Here is a 14,295-nt window from a genome sequence, read left to right as displayed (position 1 = left end):
GGGGCGGGGGTGGGGGGGGCGGACGCCTTCGTGAACGCGATGCTGAGGGTGTGAGAAGTGCAGTGCAGAGTAGGAGGAGGAACTCCGCCGCTCCCTGAAGGAAGCCGGGGCTGGCCGACCGCGCCCCCAGCACTCCCGGCCCTGGAGTCCTAGTCTCCAAACCCGCCGAGGCCAGGGAAGCTGGGAGTTGGGGTCAGTGCTGCCTGAGCCACAGGGGAAGGGGGAGGACGGGAGGGCAGGACACGGCAAAGGAAGGAGAAGGAACACCCAGGAAATGTGAGGCTTCCGCACTTTAGCGACGCTTTCACTTTCCGAGCTGTTTTGTGTGCGGAGGACTTGCTCTTCTGCAGAATTCTTTGCCACTCCTCGTGGCTGCTGGCAAGATTATTGGCCTGCGGGGAATTTACCAATCACCTTCACTGTCACAGTCACCATAAATAGATGTTCAATGTTCTGCCTCAGAAAAGCACTGGAACACTTAATTGTCTTGTCCTTGAAAGCAGCAGGGACCGTACCTTCCTACATCCATATCCCCGCCCCCGCAACGGTTGTGACATGGGAGGATATTTCTTCACCCTTATTTCAGAAAATGTTATCACCCAAAACTCTTTACTATAATGAGTTCGTGTACTCTTAAAACAAGGCAAGGTAATGTCAATTTCAAAAATAAGATGTAAAATATAAAAAAGAGGCAAGGCAGAATAAAATTAAAAGTGTTGGAAATGTAGGATTAAGAAGATGGAGTGGAAGTAGAGAAGATTGAATTGCTCCCTCCTAAACTCTGACAATTATGTAAAATCTGGGGCAGCCGCCCCTCTCTGAATATTGAAGGGTGGGGCGGAAACTCCAGTTAGGTGATAACCCATAGGTGTGGTTGCTATAATAACCACCGCAGGCGTGGAGAAGTTATAAATATGCATGACCTAAAGTAACCCTGCTTGCCAGGAACTTACAAGATGCAGCAGGTTGGATGAAGGAAACGAAATATTACAAGTATCTTTCTACATAAACCCTTCATTAGTAGAGGTGAAATTCTTTTGTCTTTGAAAGACAGTTGTGGGGGTGGGGGTGGGGTGGACGGGAAATGGGGAGATGTTGGTCAAAAGGTAAAACGTTTTAGTTAGGAGTAAGTTTTAGAAATACCGCACAGCGTGGTGACTATAGTTCATAATGTATATTTCACAATGGCTAAAAGAGTAGATTTTTAAATAGTCTCACCAAAAATAAATAAGTATGTGAGGTAATGGATGTTAGCCTAATTTGATCATTCCACAACGTATTGAAACATTACATTGTACCCCATTGCATAAAAGTATATACATTTTTTTTTTCTTTTGAGATGGAGTCTCGCTCTGTCACCCAGGCTAGAGTGCAGAGTGCAGTGATGTGATCTTGACTCACCGAAACCTCTGCCTTGCTGGTTCAAGCGATTCTTTTGACTCAGCCTCCCAAGTAGCTGGGATTACAGGCACCCGCCACCATGCCCAGCTAATTTTTCTATTTTTAGTAGCGACGGGGTTTCTCGCCATGTTGCCCAGGCTGGTCTCCAACTCCTGGCCTCAAGTGATCTGCCTGCTTCGGCCTCCCAAAGTGCTGGGATTACAGGCATGAATCACCCGCGCCCGACCATAATTATATGCAATTATTGTTTGTCAATTTAAAAAATTTAAGGACAGTTTATTCTACATTCGAATACTCCCAGGTTGAAGGTTGTAGAGAGCTATCATGGAGGGAATTTATTTTGCCTAAATTGAAGTCAATTCATTCCTTATTAAATACCTGCTACTGTCAAGGAGGTAGACACTGCTGTTTTCTGGTCTGCTCTGACCACAATTGATTTCTCCTTAGCCACTTCCAGTGATCGGTCAAAGACTTTCTAATGAAAACAGAACTCCATCCTGGCTAACACGGTGAAACCCCGTCTCTACCAAAAATACAAAAAATTAGCCGGGCGTGGTGGCGGCCGCCTGTAGTCCCAGCTACTTAGGAGACTGAGGTAGGAGAATGGTGTGAACCCAGGAGGTGGAGCTTGCAGTGAGCCGAGATCCAGATCGCGCCACTGCGCTCCAGCCTGGGTGACAGAGCGAGACTGTGTCTCAAAAAAGAAAGAAAGAAAACAGAACTATCTTTTTCTGCTGCTGTGCACACACAGTCACCACAGAATACAATACTTCACCTCTAGTCACCAAAATGTGTATGGGTTGCTCCTCACCAACAACCAATTCTTCAGCTGTGACCTGGTGGGTGTCCTATCATTTAACTCCATTCTAATACTATCTACCAGGAGATAGTGTCTCATCGCACAGGTTGAGAGCTCAGTCTCACAAGAGTGTCCCCCACTTTGGATGCCAGTCACAAGTCCCAGGTTGCCATTACCCTGTTACTGGGTTGTATTAATTTGCTAAGATGGCTCACAAAACTCAAGGAAACGCTTTACTTACATTATAAAGGATGTCATAAAGGACACAGATGAACAGCCAGATGGAAGAGATGCATGGGGCACAGTATGTGGCAAGGGGTGTGGAGTTTCCATGCCCTCTCTTGGCTTCCCACCCTCCAAATGCCTTCACATGTTCAGCCATCAGGAACCTCTCTGAACCCCGTCCTTCTGGAGTTTTATGGAGGCTTCCTTACATAGGTATGATTGATTATATCATCGACCGTTGGAGATCAATTCAACCCCTATCTCTTCTTCCTTCCCGGGAGTTCAGGGGGCAGGGGATGGAGCTAAAAGTTTCAATCCTCTAATCACATGGTTGGTTCCCCTGGCAACCAGCCCCCATCCTGAGGCTATCTAGGAGCCCACCAAGAGTTGCCTCATTAGAACAAAAGATGCCCTGTCACTCAGGAAATTCCAAGGGATTTAGAAGGTGTTTCTCAGGAACCATGGCAGAGACCAAATATACATTCCTATTCTATCACAATGTCACAGGCTTCTTTTCCTATCTAATATAGTGACATGGCTACTGAGTACTTGCAATGTGGCCATTTTAAGTTGAGATATGCACTGGATTTGCAGACAGTGCAAAAAAATGTAAATAATGGAAATAACTTGATTTTTAAAATATTGATCACATATTGAAATTATATTGTGTATATTTTGGGTTCATGCAATATATTATTAAAGTTATTTTTTAAATCTCTTTTACTTTTTAAATGTGGCTACAGAAAATTTAAACTTATATACGTAGTTTCCATTTATGGCTTGCTCTGTATTTCAGTTGGACAATGCTGGTCTAAGGTGACCCTGTTAGAAACACACACAAGGAAGCCGATGGCTGGGGCTTCTGGAAAGGCTTTTTTTAAAAAAAAGAACAGATTGAACTAGCATGTGTTTTTGGCTTTTTTGCTTCATCTCACTTTTTGCCAGAGATGTTTAGTTGCATGGCACCCATCATTGGGCCATAGGATGACAAACAAGAGAATGAAGGCCTGCACTCTAAGGATGTCAGAGGAGTAGAAGAGCCTGGGTTCTTCTCCTCCAGTGCACACACATGCATACGGGAAAAGTTAATATAGCAACCTAACATGTTCCTTTCATGTAACAGCTGCTGAGTGACATATTACATGTATTAGGATCTGAGCAAAGGCAGGAAAAAGACACATGTAATTGGAAAACATGAGTAATCATTAGTAGAAACATAATGTCTAAAACCTTCTGAAATTTCCCTCTGCTGGTTTCTACAGGCAAGAATTACACTGGCAGATATAACTCCTGGGTTAAATAAAGTGGTCATTACCCTGCAACTGGTTGTGAATTTTCTGTGTGATTGGAAACAGATGTGTGGAAAGTCATTCATAAACTTTAAACACAATACTCATCTTAAGCTTTGAAAAATACTGTGCTTTCTTGCATTTACCTTTTATCCCCTATCTGTCCAGCATTCTTGCTTGAACTGAGCTATTTCCTCTTTAAATGGTGATATTTTGGGCTGGGTGAGGTGGCTCACTCCTGTAATCCCAGCACTTTAGGAGGCCGAGATGGGTGGATTGCTTGAGCACAGGAGTTCGAGACCAGCCTGGGCAAGATGATGAAACCTCATCTTTACACACACACACACACACACACACACACACACACAAATTAGCCAGGCCTGATGGTGCATGCCTGTAGTCTTAGCTACTTGGGAGGCTGAGGTGGGAGGATCGCTTGAGCCCAGCAGGTGGAGGTTGAACTGAGCTAAGATCGCATCCCTGCCCTCCAGCCTAGGTGACAGTGAGACCCTGTCTCCGAAAAAAAAAAAAAAAAAGAAAAAAGAGAAAAAAAAAAAGGCCGGGCACAGTGGCTCACATCTGTAATCCTAGCACTTTGGGATGCTGAGGTGGGTGGATTGCCTGAGCTCAGGAGTTCAAGACCAGCCTGGGCAACATGGTGAAACCCCATCTCTACTAAAATACAAAAAAAAAAAATTAGCTGGACCTGGTGGTGTGCACCTATAATCCCAGCTACTCAGGAGGCTGAAGCAGGAGAATTGCTTGAACCTGGAAGGCAGAGGTAAACTGGAGCTTGCAGTGAGCGGAAATGGCACCACTATATTCTAGCCTGGGCTCTGTCTCAAAAAAAAAAAAAAAAAGCTACTTTGATCCAGTAATAGTTACAGTGAGACACTAAGATGTCTCATCAGTTAATGCTTAAAAGATCAAGAGGAATTATATACATCCCTAGGTTTCCAGAAATAATGTAAGTGTGTAGTTATTTTTCAAGTGTAGAATTTTAAAAAATGAATGTTAAGGTCTAATATATAGTAGGTTGGGGCACACAGAATCAAAACAGTACTATGAGTATCCTTACTACTATTAATACTACTCTACTACTAGTAGTTTATACTTGACATCCTCAATTTGACCTAATAAAAGTTAATGAGCTATTTTAAAGGAGGAAGTATAAATGAAGATACTATGACAGGAACAAGAAAATGTGCATTTTAACAGTAACTGTTTGAAATTATTTTTAGCTCCCAACAATGGAAAACCCAATTAGAGTTGATTTATACAAATATGGGCTTTTTCACAAAAATATGAGCATAGGATTTAAGGCTAAACATAGCTCATTCGCTTTCTGGATAATCCTTGAGAGAAGGAAAGAATCTCTTCTAAATGCAGGGTCTCTCCAGTAAATGAAGATAAAACCTGACAATTTTCAACTAGAACTATGGCTGAGGAAGAAATATAACTCCAAGCAGAGTATAAGTTGTCCACAAATCAGACATCCCCATTATAGATAATCAGGGAATGATAGAATGAAGGTTATTTGGATTCCTAAGGGATGGGGGTGGGAGGCGTGGAGGAGGTGTTAGAAAATTATCTGGACAAATGCCTCAGTTCTTCAAACTTTTTTTGCTTTTGTTTTATTTTGTTCATTTAATTATTTACATAGAAGGAAAAAGCACACTTTGGGAGTGTGGAATACTTGAATTCTAGGGCTAGCTCTCACACTGTCTTAATAAGAGGCTGGATGTCTTTTTCTCCTGTTAGGTGAACACAATTAAACTTTCCCTACATATCTCAAGGGGCATTGAAAAGAGGAATGAGATGAAAAAATATGCAAGAGTTTTGCAAAGTTTAAAAGGATACAGATGCAAAGTATTCTTATGCAGGCACTCTGCCTGGTATGTAGATGATGTTCCATAAATAATAATTACCATTCATTGAGCACTTATTATTTACTAAGTGTTGCTCTAAGGCACCTAATGTATTTTATGTATTTTTACTTTTTTTTTTTTTTTTTTTTGAGACAGAGTCTCACTCTATTGCCCAGGCTGGAGTGCCTGGTATGATCTCAGCTCACTGTAACCTCCGCCTCCCAGGTTCAACCGATTCTCCTGCCTTACTTCCTGAGTAGCTGGGATTACAGGTGTGCGCCACCACGCCCCGCTAATTATTGTAGTTTTGGTAGAGACAGGGTTTTGCCATGTTGGCCAGGCTGGTCTTGAACTCCTGACCTCAGATGATCCACCCTTGGCCTCCCAAAGTGCTAAGATTACAGACATGAGCCACTGTACCCTGCCCACCTCGTGTATATATTAAAATTATTTAATTGTCCTAACAACACTATCAAGTAGGTATAATTATTTCTGTTTCTTTTCTTTTTTTATTTTATTTTAGAGATGGGGGGGGGGGGTCTTACCATGTTGCCCAGGCTGGTCTTCAACTCCTGAACTCAATGAATCCTCCCATCTAGGCCTCCCAAAATATTGGGATTACAGGTATGAGCCACCTCTGCCACTCCTGTTTTTGTTGTTGTTGTCATTGTTGGAGATAGGGTATTGCTCTGTCACCCAGGTTGGAGTGCAGTGCCAATTGTAGCTCATTGCAGCCTTGATCTCCTAGGGTCAAGCAATCCCCCCGCCTCAGCCTCTCAAGTAGCTGGGACTGCTGGCATGCACCACCACAACCAGCTAATGTTTTTTATTTTTAGTAGAGACAAGGTCTCGCTATGTTGCTCAGGCTGCTCCTGAACTCTTGATCTCAAGCTATTCTCCCACCTTGACCTCCCAGAGTGCTGAGATTACAGGCATGAGCCACTGTGCCCAGCTGGTAGGTATAATTATTATCCCCATTTTACATGTGGGAAAACTGAGGACTTAGAGGTTGATTTATCCAAGCGTACCACTAATAAGTGGAAAGAGGATACAAACTACACTGTACAGACTGAATATTTTAAAATATGTTTATGTACAGTTCAGTGTCTTGGAAAGATTTGAAAGTAAGCTTGGAGCATTATGTCACCCCACTCCCCAACCTGGGAAAGCCTTCCCTGCTGTAAGCTGTCAATTAAAAATTGCTTCATAACTCAAGGACAAATTCTAATCTCACCTCTTCAGTGAACACTGGTGTAATAGTATGTAAATGCACACTGGAATTACCAAGGAGCTTTAAACAAATTGATGCCTACCTTATACCAATAAAATAAGAATGTTCTGATGTGGGTCTCCAACACCCATGTTTCTTAATAGTTCTCATGTATTTCTGTTTCATATACTTTTTGTACAGCATATTAGAAACTCCATGAGAGTAGAGATTTATAAAAAGTATTTCTTCCTGTGTTCCTAAGTTCTCACGTATGATTGATGCTTGATTAAAGGATAAAATTGTCTATTTTACTGTGCAAGTCACTCAGTGTTGACATCTAACGCAGGAGTTCTCACAGTGTGGTCCCAGGCCATCATCATCATCATCTTGAACTTGTTAGAAATGCAAATTCTCAGGCCCCACCCCACAGCCACTGAATCAGAAACTCCAGAGTTGGGGCCCAAGGGTCTTCCTTTTAACAAGCTCTCCTAGTGATCTGGACACACACTCAAGCTTAAGAACCACTGTTTGATGTGCATTCATCAAGCATTCCTCAGGGCATAATTTATTTTCCTGTATTAAATTTCCTGCTGAGAAAAGGTAATTGGGAAATAGGAATGAAAAAGACACAACATTTACCATCAAGGAGTCTACATTACAATATGGAAACAAAGTATTTACTCATGTAAGTATTTAAACAGGCAGTGTGTTATTAAATATGTACAGGTGAAGTGATGCAATCATTATATTTCTAATGAGACTGTTGAGGTTGGCTGAGGTTTTGTTGTTGTTGTTTGCTTTCGTTTTTTGGTTTTTTTGAGATGGAGTTTCACTCTTGTCACTGAGGCTGGAGTGCAGCGGTACAATCTTGGTTCACTGCAACCACTGCCTCCCAGGTTCAAGCAATTTTCCTGCCTCAGCCTCCTGAGTAGCTGGGATTACAGGTGGGCACTACCACACCAGCTAATTTTTGTATTTTTAGCAGAGAGGGGGTTTCACCATGTTGCCCAGGCTGGTCTTGAACTCCTGATCTCAGGTGATCTGCCCACATTGGCCTCCCAAAGTGCTGGGATTACAGGCGTGAGCCACACTGCACACGGCCCCAGATGAGGTTTTCATGGGGTTCATTATACTATATTTTCTACTTTTGGGTTTAATCAAGCATTTCATCATGAAAAGTTTTTTTTGTTTTTTGTTTTTTTTTTAAGTCACCATGAGAAGAATAAGCTCAAAATGCTGTAGTAGTTCAAAAGAAGTAGTCACTTCTTAAATTTGGATTACCTCAGAAAGCTTTGTGGAGAACACGGACATCAGAATGAGCCTTGTCGCAAGCAGAAAAGTCCCTTAAATGATATATTATCAGCTGAGTGCAGTGGCTCACACCTGTAATCCCAGCACCTTGGCAGGCCCAGGAGGGGCGTGGATCACTTGAGGTCAGGAGTTTGAGACCAGCCTGGCCAATATGGTGAAACCCCTTCTCTACTAAAAATACAAATATTAGCTGGACATGGTGGTGCATGCCTGTAATCCCAGCTACTCAGGAGGTTGAGGCAGGAGAATCACTTGAACCCGGGAAACGGAGGTTGCAGTGAGCTGAGATCATGCCACTGTACTTCCGACTGGGTGACAGAGCAAAACACCATCTCAAAATAAATAAATAAATAAACATAAATATTATCTACTACAGGTCCACAAACTATTATCTATACTTCCAAAATCCAAAAAGTTATTTTTTTGTTTAGTTTTGTCATTTTGGTAGTGCCAGAATTTATTTGGTGACAAATAAGAATTTGTCATAAGGTTATCTATAGTCTTTATTTCCCCAACATAGTGTAAATATCTATTTATTTCTCTTCAAAAATGTGAATGTGTTAATAGGCACTGCTCCGGATCCCACAGTGGGTATTACGTAACAAACAGTATACGCTCCAAAAGTGTCTAAATTCTGAAACCCAGCTGGCTCCAAGGGCATCATTCATTTGTATGATCAAAAAGTAAAGCTCTTGTGGTAAAAGAAATTAGGGAAAGGCTTTGTGTAGTTCTCAATTTCAATTTTCCAATTTCTTAATTAAATACTGCTTATTATAATGCTTGAAACCTAAGTTTATTGTGAATGAGAAACAATTATGACATTTTATTTGCTGTTGCGGACACAGAAATGACTCATTTGAGTTTTAAGAACTTAACCTTGGCTGGGCACGGTGACTCACACGTGTAATCCCAGCACTTTGGAGGACGAGGTGGGCAGACTACTTGAGCTCAGGAATCCAAGACCAGCCTGGGCAACATGACAAAACCCTGTCTCTACTAAAAATAGAAAAATTAGCCAGGCGTGGAGGCACGTACCTGTGGTCCCAACTGCTCGGGAGCCTAAGGTGAGAGGATCGTTAGAGCCTGGGACGCAGAGGTTGCAGTGAACTGAGATCACAACATGCCACTGCATTCCAGCCTGGGCCACAGAGCGAGACCCTGCCTAAAAAAAATAGTCTTTAAGGAAATATTTATGATGACGGAAATCATTAAAGTGGTTACCTTTAAGATAGGTTGGCTGGAAAGAGACATAAAGGAAATTTCTGGAGGCTGAAAACATTCTATCTTTTAGTCTGGGCAATGGCTACATAGGTGTGTACATATGTAAAAATTCATCATGTTTGAAATTTATGTGCTTTATATACCTCACTGCAAAAATTTTATATCCACCCCAATGAATATATAAAATAAGCCATTTGCATTGTGCATTGCTGTTTCTTCGTGAGTAAAGGTTCATTGCAACTCAGTTGTGAATTCAACATCTTCCTAATGGACTTCCTCCTTGGTGTCTGATACTAAACTCTCTGAGAAAAAGGAAAGAGCCATCCTTGGCACATTCTTGATTGCCCAGAATAAAGCTCACAAGGCTTTGTCAGCGTGGTCAAATGGCCTTGCAAACAATACAAACAATGCTGGGCCCAGAAAGAAGATACAAGCTCTTCTTGGAAGAAAGATGGATTACAACACAGAGGATCAGGTAAAACAAGGTGCCAAGGCCCAAATGAACATGAAACCAGAGGAAGAAATAGGTGTTCGGTTTGATAACTAAACAAACAGAGGAAGGCAGGGGTGTGGATTAGTTGTATGAATTCTGTACTGTTGGAAATTGAGGCTGCTATTTTGGGCTTTGTTTTCAGTTCAGCCTATTCACCTGTGAACGGGGAGGAATCTTAAAGTGGCAGTCTGCGGGCACACACCTGGTCATGTGACTTCCCTGTAAAATCCTTCCATTGGCAAAGTGTAAAGCAGTATATGTGCCAGTTATCTCAAGATGGGCATATATTCACAGCTTTTCTTAAAATTAAAGGAAGATGCCTAGAAAAACTTTTGTATCAAGTATCAGTTGCTGTGAGAATGGAGCAGACTTATCTCATCCAAGCACCACGATTCCTTTTTATTAATTTATTATTATTTTTATTATTTTTGTGGCGGGGTCTCGTTCTGTTACCCAAGATGGAATGTAGTGTCCCAATCATGGCTCACTGGAGCCTTGACACCCCTGGGCTGAAGCGATCCTCCCACCTCAGCTTCCTGAGTAGCCAGGACTCAGGTGCACACCACCATGCCTGGCTAATTTATATATATATGTGTGTGTGTGTGTGTGTGTGTGTGTGTGTGTGTGTGTGTGTGTGTATTTTTTTTTTTTTGTAGAGATGGGGTTTTGCCGTGTTGCCCAGGCTGGTCTCTTACTCCTGAGCTCAAGAAATCTGCCCTCCTCAGCTTCCCAAAGTGCTGGGATTACAGGCATGAGTCACCCTGCCTGGCCAAAATCCATATTATTGAGATTTCAGAGACTTACAGAAGGTTATTCTCTTTGTAATGAGAGTAGTATATGAGTAAGATTGTCGGCTTTAGGTTGACACATTATCTACTGCAAAAGCAGATAGATTGTGCTACTCACATCTTTAGATTTGTATAACTCCATCTGCTTTAGAATAGAAGATATTAATAATGAATATTGACTGCACCACTGAGAATTATTCTCTAATAAATTAGGATCATTAAAAATGCAAACTCTAAAAATACAAGAGTAAGTAAACAATTTATCTAAAGGCATTTTTTTTGCTAGACATACTGCAAAAACAAACCTTTTGTCAGCCTGGTCTGAAAGTGAAGCATAAAAGCATTTGGTGTAGGTAAGTACGATCATTAAGAAAAAGTCATGTTTTCCCCAAATACAGTGAAGTGATGATGGTGGTAACTACCTCCAAAAAAGTACTAACAATTCTTTATATAATTAAAATAAATACAACTTTCAAGCTGTCTAAAGAGTAAACTAGTGCCATAATAAGCAGTGTCTTCATTATCAAAATATTTTAAGATAAGTTCTAGAAATTTTTGTGAAGAATAAAGAAGTTAACATGACAGTCTTATTAACAATAGAAGAACCTTTATTCCTTAAGGAAAAATAGCACGTTGATATTTATGGATAGTATTGTACTATATTTGATTTTTCTCTTCGGGCTTTAGGTAACCCGGAGGGAGTGAAGGAAAAATTGACTAGCATCATGGCATAGTGGAAATACCCTCTTCTTTTATGAAAAGTGATTCAGTCTTGCTGAAGCCCCACCCCTAAAATCTTCCAGAGTTGTTGGCTGCTTATTGTTACTTATTCTAAATCCTAGTCCTGGCTCCATCATTATCTGGAAGTCCTTACCTGAGGACTCCAGAAACAGAAATTCTGGCATCACTTGGCAGCTTGTTAGAAAAAGCCACTCCAGGGCCGGGCGCGGTGGCTCACTCCTGTAATTTCAGCACTTTGGGAGGCCGAAGCGGGCGGATCACGAGGTCAGGAGATTGAGACCATCCTGGCTAACACGGTGAAACCCCATCTCTACTAAAAATACAAAAAAAAAAAAAAAAAAAAAAAGAAAGAAAGAAAGAAAGAAAGAAAAGAAAAATACCTGGGCATGGGGTGGACACCTGTAGTCTCAGCTACTCGGGAGGCTGAGTCAGGAGAATGGCGTGAACCCGAGAGGCAGAGCTTGCAGTAAGCTGAGACCCCGCCACTGCACTCCAGCCTGGGCAACAGAGCGAGACTCCGTCTCAAAAATAAAATAAATAAATAAATAAATAAATAAATAAATAAATAAATAAACGAAAAGCTACCTCTGAGATTCTATCTCTTGGGGGCAGTACAGGGACATTTTTCTGTAAAGTGTTCATAATTTCTCTGGCCAAGAGAGCAGTTACAACAGGTACAGTAACTTAAGGACACCAAAATGGATAAATTGTGTTTGATTAACCAATATATTTTCCTACTAAGCAACAAATGGTAAGTTCTTTTGTGCATGGGATATCAGAACCCTAAAAACAGCTTTGACATTGTACATTGAATCTTTCAAATATTTTACATGAACAAGATGTGGTCGAACCACAAAAGAAACCTCCTAGGTGTGCCTTTCCTTCCAATAGGTTTTTTTTTTTTTTTTTTTTTTTTTTTTTTTTTTTTTTTGAGACAAGGTTTCACTCTGTCACCCAAGGAGTGCAGTGGTGCAATCTTGGCTCACTGCAACCTCCGGATCCTGGGTTCTTCTGCCTCAGCCTCCCGAATTGCTGGGATTACAGGCATGTGCCACTCTGCCCAGCTAATTTTTTGTATTTTTATTAGAGACGAGGTTTGGAACTCCTGGGCTCAAGAGATCTGCCCACTTCCGCCTCCCAATGTGTTGGGATTACAGGTGTAAGCCACCATGCCTGGCCCCAATAGTTTTTTACTTTAAACTTGTTAGCCTTCTGAAGTGCTTTCTGAATTGAATTACCTCCCACAGCAAGCTGTGCTCCTGCACTGAAGATCCTTCCAAATGTTCTTCTCATGGCCATTAGCTACCTTAGGAATGTCTGTGGGACTCCAAGACCTCTTTAGAAGTTTGACTCAATTCCAGTGTTTCACCTTGGGACTTGGCCATTTTGGGGTCTGTGCCAGCCCCAGAAATTAACTGGGAGCATTCCTGAATAACAGGCATCCAAAGGAAAGTAGTATGTCTTTCCTTCCTTGCACTTGAACCACATGTTCTGCTTAAACCATGAGCAGTACAATTGTATTGTACTATTCACTAGATGTGTAGTAATGAACAAGGCACGAGGTAGAAGGTTTCACTAAACAGGATAGAGGCAAAGTCTCTGGCTGACATCTGGAAAAAAAATCCCGGAACGGGAATTGTACTTAGATTGTAAAACCAAAATTGAACCAAAATTGTAAATTAGATTGTACAGAAGGACATAGATTATTCCTAAATAATGCTACTTTGCAAAAAGGATAATCTAGATTCCAACTTATTAAGGCCACCAAACTGTGCAAATAGAATTTCTTGTTCAGATCTTTGTGCCTGCAACTAAAATATGATGGCCTAAAAACTTTATTCATAAAGTACTAGATCAAGGGTTTCCTAACCTTTTTGGTGTGCTGGACACCATTGGCGGTCTGATGAAGCCTACAGACTCCTCAGAATGTTTTATTAAATTCGTAAAACAAAATACATAGAATAACCACAGAATCCAATTATAATGAAATAAAGTTACCAGAATAATTTTTTAAACCCCAAATTTCTGGTGTAATAATACACATGCTACTTTTTAATAATACATATGCTACTTTTAAATAACAGTGGCTATAGTAACTAGTGATAAAGATATTTCAAAGTATTACGTTGGTGCAAAAGTAATTGTGGTTTCTCCTCTTACTTTCAATGGCAAAAACCTCAATAACATTTGCACCAACCTAATATCTGCAACAACTGTAAAGTGACATAAAAAAATCTGTAATTTCGGCTGGCTGTGGTGGCTTACACTTGTAATCCAAGTACTTTGGGAGGCCGAAGCGGACGGATCACCTGAGGTCCGGAGTTCGAGACCAGCCTGACCAACATGGAGAAACCCCATCTCTACTAAAAAAATACAAAATTAGCCGGGTGTGGTGGCACATGCCTGTAATCCCAGCTACTCGGGAGGCTGAGGCAGGACAATCGCTTGAACCCGGGAGGCAGAGGTTGTGGTGAGCCGAGATGGCACCATTGTACTACAGCCTGGGCAACAAGAGCAAAACTCTGTCTCAAAAAAAAAGAAAAACAAAAAACCATATTTTTTGTGAATTCTAGCAGTTTGTTCCCTACATTGAAAATTGAAGAAAATGTTAAATTCCAGTTAGAAATTAGTGTAAATAAATACAGATACTCATCAACCTCTGATAGGGCTATACCCTGATAAACCCATCATAAAAATATTGTTAAGTTGATAATACACTTAATTCACCTAACTACCGAACATTATAGTTTAACTTCACTTACCTTCAGTGTGCTCAGTACACTTACATTAGCCTATGTTTGGGCAAAATTAGCTAGCACAAAGTCTTATTTTATTTTATTTTATTTTGAGACAAAGTCTGGCTCTGTCACCCAGGCTGGAGTGCAATGGCATGATCTCAGCTCACTGCAACCTCCACCTCCTGGGTTCAAGCAATTCTCCTGCCTCAGC

This window comes from Rhinopithecus bieti, unplaced genomic scaffold (genome assembly GCF_001698545.2).
Source record: "Rhinopithecus bieti isolate Rb0 unplaced genomic scaffold, ASM169854v2 scaffold_9976, whole genome shotgun sequence".
Classification (NCBI taxonomy): Eukaryota; Metazoa; Chordata; class Mammalia; order Primates; family Cercopithecidae; genus Rhinopithecus; species Rhinopithecus bieti.
This window is presented reverse-complemented; position numbering follows the sequence as displayed.